The following is a 10,015-nucleotide window of genomic DNA, read 5'->3' on the forward strand; positions in this document are numbered from 1 at the left end:
GTCAGCCAATCAGGCTGCAGTTCTATGCACATGTATCAGTACGGCCCACTGAACTCAGGTTCACTTATGAGCAGACATGCCTAAAATCACACTGCTTGACTCTGACAAATACAAATCAGAGGCCAATTGTTTCAGAACATATGAACTAACAACACTTTAGGAGACACCTTGATAGCCCCAACTCTTGGAAAGTCTTTCTTTGCACCACTGAATATTGATATTCTTAGAGCACAATCAAGGAAGTTGATCGGTCGGTGTTCAGGGACAGAGAAGAGATTCCAGTTTAACTTCCATTAAAATTTCATGTGAGATGAGAGCTAACACTTTGAATTAGTAGTCTCTGGTTTAGCAGATGGGGTTCCGCCTCCAGGGGGCAAAATTGGCAAGGCTTGTTAGGCACACCGAAAGATTCATTTAGGAAGGGAATAGAGACAAGCTTTTCTTGCATCCCACAAAAGGAAGAGAACATATTCATATTCGGCTCTCAGCTTTGCATTTTTTGCCAAACAACAGGAGAGGCAAGCTCGGATTGTAAAGTTAATTTAAGCAGTACTTTTTGTAGATTAGGCCAGAAGTTTTCAACCTTTTTGGGTCCATGGCTCCCTTGACATTCTTTCTGCGGCACCCCTGTGGGGCTCAGGAGCCCAGTTATGTCACCCCTTGCTTGCAGAGCCAGCAGCCTCTCACCCCTTTTCAAACACTGGTTGAAAACCACTGGATTACGCAGTTGAATCCCTCTGTCCACCATGTTTTGGAAAAAGTCTCTTAGTAATCCTGGATTGCAGGGCTGAAACAGAGTTGTAAGGTCAAAATCAACACAAAGAAAGGAATTTACAATGCTTTCTCTAACTTAATTTACTTTTCAAATGAAAAGCAGTAAGAAATATGAGAGAAGAGGCTTTCTTACTATGAAGGAAACCCATTATTTGTTATTCCTTCAGATACCAATCTGTTTTCCTCCAGGGTGATGCTATAGCATCATCTGCAACCATTCTGTGTCCTCCAACACAGATTATTTAGATCCATTCCAATCTAGGTTCAGGCCTGGCCACAGAACTGAGTCAACCTTGGTTGCCCTGATGGATGACCTTTTCAGACAGCAGGGAGTGCAACCATGCTCCTCCTCAATCTCTCATTGGCATTTGATACCATCACCCATGGTATCCTCCTAGACTGGCTCCAGGGTTTGGGAATTGGGGACACTGTATTACAGTGGTTCCAACCCTACATTCAGGACCAAGTCCAGAGTACAGCATTGGGAGAGTGCCTTTCAGCCCCCTGGTTGCTACATTTACCTTATCTCTAGTGCTATTTAATAGTGTTACTGGCCTGGAAAAGGTGGCATTCTGTTAATCCCATACACTCTATAGTAGTAAAATGCTGGAAATTATCAGTAATAATAACAGGAAGTAGGTGCAAAAAAGAACGATAATAAATGACTTAGAAATAGAGTTCCCTCTGGCAGTATCTACTCAATATTATTTTTCTCCTTTTTATACAGTTGAGACTAATTGCTGGCCTGATACAAGAATAGCCTTTGATATTTAGCCTCAGGGAGTGAAACATGCTTCCGAAGGCAGCCATGTCAATATTTAATCGTTAGATGTGATGCAAATGGGCGAGAAAATAAGGTTGCTCTGAGCCTTTGCATTCAAAATTAAAAATCTTTCCAGCTGCAAATGTTAGGGGTGGGGGGTGGGGACTTTGGGCATAGCTACCAATGTTTCAGAACAGGCAGATAACAGAATGTGAGTTTAAACAGCCCTGAAGGTGGCTTCCAAAACAACGGCAAGTGAACATTACAGAATACGTCATAAAAGTAGAGCATCCATTGCTAAACTATTAAAACAGCGGGAGGAAAAGCAGAGAGCAAACAAAGACTGCAGGTACAAACCAGATAGAAGGGCCTTAAATACTATTAAAAGCCAAAGAAGCAGAATGGATTTTACCAGGTGCCAGAAGGATAAGGGTGAGGGTGCCAGGTCAACCTATTTCAGGAGAGAATTATCTCTACCTAGCCCTACCTCAGAGGGTTGTTGAAATGATAAAGTGGAGAGGGCAAGAACTATGTATACCACTTTGAGCTCCTTGGAGCAAATGAAATAATGATACTGACAGTGATTTTAAAAATTGTTAAGGCTTTTGGCACCTTAAAAACTAGCATGTATATTATGGCACAAGCCTTTGTGGACTAAAGTCCACTTCATCAAATGCAAATGTTATTGTCAACTGGTAGGTAAGTGTATAACAGGAATAGAGCATGGAAGGAGCATCTGTCACCCTCCAAATGTTGCTGGACCTCAGCTCTCATCATCCATAACATTTGATCCTGCTAAGACTGACAACATCAGGTTCCCCATCCCTGGTGTGCAGGGAGAAAATGGCAAGCAATGGGGCCAAATGGAAACCAAACGCAATAAGCACTACTTGTGACAATTCCAGGTAAATATTGTAGCTACATATGGCTTCCCCCCAAATAATCCTGGCAACTGTAGTTTGCTACGGGTGCTGAGAACTGTAGATGTTTGAGAGGTAAACTATAGTTCTTAGGATTGTGGGAGTGGGTTGTGTCAAATACATGGTGTGTATGCAGTCTTAAGATAAGCAAAGTGACAGTTCCCAACAGCAGCGATAATAACAAAACTATCATAGCATTGGGGAGTTAGTTAGCTCCTGTAGTGGGCCAGGAAACCATTGCCTCAATTCAAACCTAAACAAAATCAATCAACTGGCTTGATAAGTTCAAATTCAGCAGGTGTCTCCTGATAGCAAGGGCAGCCAGAGTGGGCATCTGAATATGACCACAGCTGACAAGTAGGCTTATGCAGCAGAAGGCAGCCTGTCCCCAGGCCATTTAAACTTTCAAAGGTCAAAACCAGCACTTTGAACAGAGCCCATAACGAAAGACGCAGAAAGATCTTGTAATACTGGAGTGATATATTCATGGCAGTTAACAACCTGATGGCTGCATTCTGTAAAAGTTGGAAATTTCCAGACAGTTTTGACAAGCGGCTCTAGATGCTGTTGATTAAAATACTTCAGCCTGTATGTTATCAACCAAAACAGAAGACAAGCACTACATGTCAGAGACTCCACTTAAGTAAAGGTTCCTTACCATTCTGATATTGATATCATCATCATGCCTCTGTCCCTTAGTGGAGCCCAGGGGGGGGGGGTGCACAACTACTATGTTAAGACACCCATCATAAAACAACCACACTAAATACCTTGTAGAAATTTCCTATCAACCACAAACAATACATAGGGAGAAAACACCTAGCATCAGAAAAACAAATATGATTCTATGATTCTGTGTACATTAAGGGGTAGGGGGAAGGATGCCCACTGGGGGAAATGGGATGCTGGACTAGATGGTTCCTTGGCCTGATCTAGAACAGAAGCTTCTTTGCTTGAAAATGACACTCTGCTATGACTGTCCATCAGTTTGGGAGGAGAATCAGCTTTCTAGATCTGCCTGCCCTTATTCTCCTGCGCCCTGTGTTGAACCCCAGACGGAAACATTTGTTATACCGCTGAAAACCTCTGCTGGAGCAAGATGTGCTAATGGGAAATGCTGTGATAAAAAAGCCCTCTTATTATACTCTTACCTACTAAGCACTGAACTAAGGCCGTTTTGATGCAATATGCACCAGTGATTCAGCCTTGAATCACTACTAAAGCCTTTCGTTTTCAAGAGTGGCACCTGAACAATTGAATTGACTTGTCTCATTTAAACAATAGACGGATAGAATATGAAGGATTAAAAGTCTTTATCCTCTCTTTTTACGGTTCCTGTCTAGTCATAAGTGTTAACACAGTGGGTGAAAAAACACTATTAAAAAATTAAAATTATGATTAAACTTTATGCCTTCAAACTTTCCCTTATACTTCCAGTTGCTTCATTGAGCCATCTGGCACTCTCAGGTCTGCAGCCACCTTGCAGTGATGTGAAGAAATATGACCTGGGTTGATTCAATGGCGCAAAGCTTTCCTGGGTATACAAAGAAAAAAACCCGGAGGGTTGTATTTGACTAAGGCACCAACTAATGCATCTAAAGCAGCCATCCAGATTAGATCTCTATATGCTAAGAATCAGGCTCAATCAGTGAAGATAGCCTTGAGACTCTTTCAAATGAAAGTCCTCCCCCTTCTTTTGGTGGGCATCTCTTTAGGCTCCCGTAGGGACTTTTTGAAACTGGATTCTATCCAAACGCGATTCCTTAGAGCCATCCTTAGGATTCCCCCCTTGGTAGCGGGTGCGGTTATGAGATTAGAGGTCGGCTGGCAAGCTCTATGGTATGTGGCCTTGAAGACGAAGCTCTGGCTATGGTTCAAGCTTTGTTTTAAACCAGTGGGTATTGCCCCTTTGATATTGAGGGACGATTTCCAATCATCGTGGGAAAGGGAGGTCACTAACGAGGTTCAATCCTGCGGATTGTCTCATCTTTACTTTGAGTCTATGACATACAATCAAGCTAGAGCTGTGATCTCCCGGAGAATGAGTGACATTGCCAGACAAGAGGACATAGCCCAGGTAAAACCAGGGATGTTCCTAGGGGACCAGATCTATCGTACCATACCAGCCCCCTACCTTGCAGAAATCCACTATGTGGAATACCGCAGACTTCTTACAGCGGCTAGATTAAATGTCCTTGACTCTGCGATATTGTGGGGAAGGTACAGGGGAGTACCAAACGCCCAGAGAATCTGTCATTGTGCCATGGGTGTGGTTGAGTCCACTGAACACATTCTCTTGACTTGCCCTTCTTATGCAGAGCTTAGACAAAATTTTATAGACCCACTCCTATGTCAATTTAGCTCCCTACCAGGAGAAAACCAGGTTTTACACTTGCTGAATAATGTCGCTAGAGCTATACCTTCCTTGGTGGCCAAATTTCTTTTTTTAGCTTTTAAGCGCCGCAAGACTATAACTGACTGTATTGATATGGGGCTATCTGTTTAGCCCATTTTAGTGTTGGCCAAGTTCTAAAATCTTCTTGGATGTTTTAACTGTGTATTGACAAATGCACTTTTTTCTGACTGACGGTCGAATAAAAGGATGATGATGATGATGACTAAGGCAGAGATGGAGGAACCTCTGGCTTGTGGGCCCAATTTGGCCTGCCAGGTCTCCCACTGGAATTTTCCCCAAGTCACACTCATCTGCTCCATACCTGATGATCTGTGTAACAGTAGGTGTGGAGTAGCTGGATTGGCTTCTTGTACAACTTTTCTGCACAGAAAACAGGGATTAACTCCCCATGTGGACCAATTCAGTCATCAGATGATTGATGGGAGGGTTGCCCCTCCCACTTGTCAAAGTTGGCCAGTGCTTGTAGGGGAAGATAAAGATTGGTCAGCTGGGCCAAAAAGATTCCCCACCCCTGAGTTAATGTATATTCAGTTAGAATTCCAGTTTTCTCAAGCCCCCTCCCGCTCAAAATATTCCATGTTCCTATGATTTCTGGTCTTTTCATGTTTGCTGAAAATCTCTTCTCTCTCCCCCCCCCCCACGCTTTACTCAGGCTTTTCTAGTCTACTATTGTTAATTTGTCTACATCCAGCATTGCAAAAATGTCAGAAATTTGTTTTATTATGTTTCTAATGCTGTTATTGCCTTATATGATTACTTTTTTTGTACACCAATTGGCTATTCTGATGTTTAGCAGCCCACCTGTTTTGCAAACAAACTAAATATTATACTGATTTTTTTTCTAGCACTCTATGTATTCTGTTTTAGAGGAATTAAGTTTCCCAACTCTGAAAATCCAGTGGTTTCTGACATGCTGCAATAACTAAGACAGCGTTTTAATAATTAACTACAGGCTTTCCCTTCCCCCTGTGAGCTTGATTATTGCCAAAAGATTTTAACATTGCTGAAGAACAATAAATATCAGTACCACATAGCAATTCCTCCCCCTCTTTTCTGAGGGGACAAACTCATGTGGAATTAACTGTATCAACTGAGACATTTCTTATGGTTGGCAGGGGGCGGGAATATCCACCTCTCCAGAGTTCACGGTCTCATTTGGAACAATTTAAGGTGGTTTAGTAAGTAGTTAGGTGGAGAAAGAAATGCATTGTGGGATCATGAACTCTGGCAAGAATTCGAAGAATAAAAAGGAGTGTATCTGAAGCAATCATCTGGATGCAGCACCTGTGCAACTCAGCTTCTCACCTTCCCCATAATTGTAAAAAGACAACTGCGATGTGATAAAATGGCCCTTTGACCTCACTGATCTTCATTTTCGTCCAATAAAGGCATCCGTGCTGCTTGCCTGTTTTGCTAGAGGTGCACACATTCCTCCCTCCCTCTTCACTTCTTAAATCACATTTCACAGCTTTGGCAGAATTTTGCATTCTTAGGGAAGAGCTGCAAAGAGGCAAAGCTTTGAACCAGACTAATCATAAGCTCCAGTTCAAATGTCACTGCTGCTGGAAATTCAGTAGGTGGCTTTAGGTGAACTTCCCCCTTTCTCGGCCTCTGACCTGCAACATGAAGATAACAACACTGACCTCCTTACATTGTTGTAAATGGTGCCACAGAAATGTTTCTTTTTCTGTCTTTCCCCACTGTTTAAAAGAAGCACTGTGGTTTCTTCTCATATGCTGCAGCTGCAGTTCTGTGGCTTTTGTCTTAAGTGTTAGCATTTCTGTTGTGTCATAATTCACCAACTCCTGCATTCCTACATCATAGCACTGTGATTAAAGGGGGGGATGACAATTGTTCATCTGGCATCCTGTTCCTTCTCTGCTATTCTTTATAGTTGTCATGAACTGGCAGGATGATGTGGAAGAGGAAAAGGATCCCAGTGAGGGGTGTAGCTGGGACTGGGCCACACCGGGGCAAGCAGGGGGTGGAGAAGTACAGGGTGACAGAGGATGGCAAGGGGTTGGGGGTCACTGCACAGAAACCAGAACAGCAGGGCCCATCACCAGAGCCAGAGGAGCAGCTATCCCCATGAACACGGTGGGCTCTGAAGTTAGGGAGCAGTGGGAGGGGTGTTCTAGGAGGCTAGGCCCACAGCCCAGCTCCCTAGCTCTGGAAGGAGATATTTGATTCCTCAGCTGGAGCAGGACTGGAACAGGTGAGAGTCACCTGCCTCATCAAGCTCAGCTGCAATCAGCAAAGTACAAAAGGGAAGCAGAGCTGAGGAGCTGTGTCTTCTCAGCTGCCCATGTCGATGGACCTTGGCTTGTATGCTCCTGGACTGTGCTTTGGGTTTGACTCTGAGCTGTATCCTGACTGCTGGACTCCAGACTTGGCTACTTGTTTTGACCCTGTACTGTGTCTTTGGACTTCGCTTGTGTAGATTGAACCTCGGACTTTGGACTTGGCATACTGACTTGCTGCCAGGTAGGCCAGGGATTTGGGACAATAGTAATGTTTTGGATGGGGTGGAGATCAACTGAACCAGGTAGTGACAGCTGCCATGATGTGGAATAGCTTCATACACTCTTTGTCTATGTAGGCTTTAGGCCTAAAGTATATTCCCAAACCCCATATGCCTGCAAACAGCCTGAAGCTTAAAGAATTAATTTTATTTCATACATAGTGTGGGTCACAGTGGGAGGCTTGAGGCTAATCAGAGGTTACTACCAACATCCTAATTGTGCACATGCTTAAAATGAAAAGGATTGCAAAAATGGTTGCCAGTAGACCAAGTGGGGCCAACAGACTTTGATTTGGACTGGGGTATTTTGGGGGGGGGGAGTTTTTGTTGGTGTTACTGATTAATTTTTTGTAGCTTTATTTTTACGTGGAATTTGTTCAGTTTGGTTATGTAGTTTTTTATGTGTTTTCTTTATTTTTGTGACTACTTTGCTATGTTTGTAATTATGTAAATCTTTTCATATTGTAAGCCGCCTTGAGCATTGCTTTAACTGTGGAAAGGCGGCATATAAACAAAATGATGATGATGATTTCGTATTTGGTGCATTGAGAAATAAGGGACGCGGGTGGTGCTGTGGGTTAAACCACAGAGCATTGGGAAATGTTTGCCTCTCTTATAAAGCCAAAGTATTAATATACCAATTGTAAATAGCATAATGGTGGGCTGTATCCAGCTAGACCCATGGAAACCAAACGACTTGTTAGGCATGCCATTTATTTCAATGGGTCTACTCGGAGTATGACTTAGTAGGACTTATCCCTGTGTGCTTAGATGCATAGTTAGAGGTTCCATAACCACATTAATGCAGCCAGTGGAGGTTGATCCAATAGGGCAAATGGGGCACTGCCCCAGGAAGCTGGGTCAGCAGCCACCTGCCTGCTGCCTTACTTAGAACCATCCCATGTTGTGGCCCTGGCTGGCAGCTTCCTCCTCCTTCATCTCAGTTTACCCTTTGAGAACCCAACAAGGAGGAGGATGGGGACAAAACTATGAGGAGTCAGTTTCATCTGTCACAGCATCTGCTCCACCTAACCCTGGCTTCCCTGCTTTCTGCCCCACCACTTCCAATGGGCCCCAGCCACCACTGAATGCAACTGAAAAACATATTTGTTGAATACTGGTTCATCTGGAATTTAAAACTCTGACGGAAAGAATATATTTCTAAACCTGGCTAAAAAGCTTTGTCCCACGGTGGTATAAAAGGTTCAGGAGACTTGCATGATTCCCATTACCCAATGTCCATTAAGTCCTTGTTTAGGTTATTTCAAAGTGTGTAATGCTTCTGACTGTGACTTCTAGGCCAACCATTCCATGTGTCTTTAAAAGGTAGCAGAGGAAAAGGTTTGCAGCCTCCCCTATAATGTAGGTCAATCAATATCTTCCAAGGAAAGAGGCAGGGCTGGTGGAAAGTCACCCAAAAGAAATGTAATCTAAAATTAGATTTCCATTTCTGAAGGTAATGAGGATTGATATGAATTAAGCACTGCAGTGTGTTGAATTCAGGGATGAAAGACTTTCCCTAAAACATTCCAGACTTTTAAGAATGATTGGGCAACCATTAGGCAGGTTCAGTGATGACAGGTGGGCAGGTAGGGAGAGCCAAGCATGACTGCCTGGAGGACAAGCAAGGTTAAGACAACCAGTTGTTGCCATTTCCCAAAATTGGATCCCCCCTTTATTGCTTTGAGTGTTCAAACAGTTTCACCTATATCTTGTGGTAATCCTCGCCACAACAGTGCAAATTGGTTCAGTTACTCTAACACCGTATCACAGATGATAGGCTGAAACTGAGATAGTATTATTTGTATACAAGAAATCAGATGCTATACCTCACCTTTTTAGTCTACATGTATGACACTAAGTTTGCTTATGGTCTGGTGAAATCCAAACCAGGGACCTCGTTCCTTATTCCTACCTAAGGCTGCAATCCTATCCCCACTTACCTGGGAGTAAGCTCCATTGAATTCAATAGGACTTCTAAGTAGATGTGTTAAGGGTTGCACTGCTAGTCTATTAGCGACTAACACTTCCACATTAATAACCATTGACTCATAACTATGGATTTTGTAGTTGTGCCACCAAACTGGATTCTGGAGAAGTGACAGCATCATGCAGTTGATAAAACTCAGGCAGGTTAACCCTGGCTTTTCCTCTCTAACAAGGGAGGAAGGATTTTATTGGAAACATCCTGTGCCAGGGAACTTAGCCAGATGGAAGATGGGGGATTTCTTTCCATAGGCCTGCTGATAATGGCTAATGGTGCTACTGCGATTACTTCCAAGTAAATATGCATAGGATTGAACTGACAGAGACATGCTTACATCTTGGCCTGATCACCAAGGGAATTTTGTAACTGACTACAGTGAGGTTTTAAGTTTGCATATTGCAGAGGAGCAGGGAGAGGATGTTTAGCATTAGTTATAAATGTTTCAGTGTTACTGATGTCCTTGCAAAGTAAAAACAATTGCTATTTCATACACTCCATTAACCCATCCCAAAGTTTACAGCTAAAGAACAACCAACTCTTTTAAAGTAAGTCCTGAATATGCTGATAAAACTTTTAACTCTGCAAGATCAAAGGCCTATGCAGTATGTGAATGATTTAAAACCAAAAGTTGCAG

At 43.0% G+C, this 10,015-nt stretch overlaps 1 long non-coding RNA gene across 1 annotated transcript; it reads right to left on the reverse strand.

Moving 5' to 3' along the window:
• Positions 1 to 591: 591 nt before the first annotated feature.
• Positions 592 to 7,357, reverse strand: LOC309529091. Its single transcript, XR_014218069.1, has 2 exons — positions 5,077 to 7,357; positions 592 to 4,031 (listed from the first exon to the last, which is right to left on the reverse strand). It is a non-coding gene; the product is annotated as an uncharacterized lncRNA (long non-coding RNA).
• Positions 7,358 to 10,015: the final 2,658 nt, after the last annotated feature.

Source organism: Podarcis vaucheri, assembly GCF_965113315.1.
Source record: "Podarcis vaucheri genome assembly, chromosome: 3".
NCBI classification, from domain to species: domain Eukaryota; kingdom Metazoa; phylum Chordata; class Lepidosauria; order Squamata; family Lacertidae; genus Podarcis; species Podarcis vaucheri.